Source organism: Haliotis rubra, unplaced genomic scaffold (assembly GCF_003918875.1).
Source record: "Haliotis rubra isolate DU_JTF1 unplaced genomic scaffold, ASM391887v1 Scf2549, whole genome shotgun sequence".
NCBI lineage: Eukaryota > Metazoa > Mollusca > Gastropoda > Lepetellida > Haliotidae > Haliotis > Haliotis rubra.
Window position 1 is genome coordinate 16,851 of NW_025766613.1, and position 1,356 is coordinate 18,206.

At 39.2% G+C, this 1,356-nt stretch overlaps 1 long non-coding RNA gene across 1 annotated transcript; it reads right to left on the reverse strand.

Annotated features, from left to right (window-relative positions):
- Window positions 1–292: 292 nt before the first annotated feature.
- Window positions 293–863, reverse strand: LOC124279682. Its single transcript, XR_006899446.1, has 2 exons — window positions 749–863; window positions 293–509 (listed from the first exon to the last, which is right to left on the reverse strand). It is a non-coding gene; the product is annotated as an uncharacterized LOC124279682 (long non-coding RNA).
- Between the last annotated feature and the right edge of the window lie 493 nt (window positions 864–1,356).

Genomic DNA, 1,356 nt, shown 5'->3' on the forward strand with positions numbered 1-1,356 from the left:
CAGGTTGTTACGTTGTAGATTTTTTTTTAAATTGACATATATATGAAATTGTTCTCGTCACGATATGGCTGGAATATTGCCGATGTGACGCAAAATTTGAACTCACTCACTCACTCATAACAGCGGCCATATTGACAAACCAATTCACGAAAATCATTTTGTCAGTGAACCTGACCACCTTATCCGGTATGTTGACTCTTACGACAAGCATTGGTTGCTGGAGACCTGTTTTAACCCGGATTGTCATGTGTGCATATAACTACATCTGCTTGAAATGAAAAACAGTGGCAGATGAAATGACTGCATTTATTCAGCGAAAGAACATGTATTTGGGTGTTGTCAAATCGACGCTGTATTTGATCATAAATTTTGCCTTTATTTTGACACACTTATGTGTAATGATTAAGGTTTTGGATTCGTGTTACTTCATTGTGGAATTTCCTTGGTCCATGGAGATATACTTCCATTTCGTCTATGCCATGTTGGCTAACTGGCCCGAAGTACATCAGCTGAAATAATTTAGAAATACTGGTAAATAGTGCACAGAAAACGTAAATATGACAATAGCAATCATCTACAAATACAGACACGTATGGTTACAACACGTATCTCGATATAAATTACAATGCAGCCCGCGGGGATCGAGAAACGGCAGAAATAGTCTGCCCTATCGGTGGCACCTATCAAAAACACGTGCAAAGGCAAGTCAACGTTTATGGTGTACTGCATGGAAATTAAAGCTGCGCACCTCAACTGGATATACGGCGAGAGTTTTGAAACATGCCTGTCTCTGGCCGGCTTTCCAAAGGGCTATATCATGCTCGAACGTCCACGTCAGCATTTCATGGTACTCAAGAGTTGACAAATCTGAAAGGAACAGGATGATTGCTCTTTCATGACGTAAGCTATTGTCAAGTCCACTACAGTTCGCAGTAACTAAATAATCGTTAAGCGGGGAAACTGTGACAAAAGACTGTTGAATCAGTGGTCACACAATTGCCAGTTATCAAGTGCTACTTTTCTAAGACCAAAATCATGGGGATTTTTCTATTGTTTTTTGTCAATTAGGGCTTGCGACAATAAAGCGCAGTGTCTTTGAAAATTTAAACTAAAAACAACAGTGCATTTATTATGAGAAAAGATCATATCCATCAACCGGGGGATATCACTCTTATCGTTACTTTCCCTCTGCCAGTATGAATGTGAGCATGGATAGATACGTGTATATGAATTGTTCTATGCGTTGATGCAGATGCAGATGTCTTCTATCAAAATGTTCAGCACATGTTTGTAAATTGGTAAACGGCAATACTAATACTATCGGCACAAATGCATGTCATCACTTGTAATTCCAGC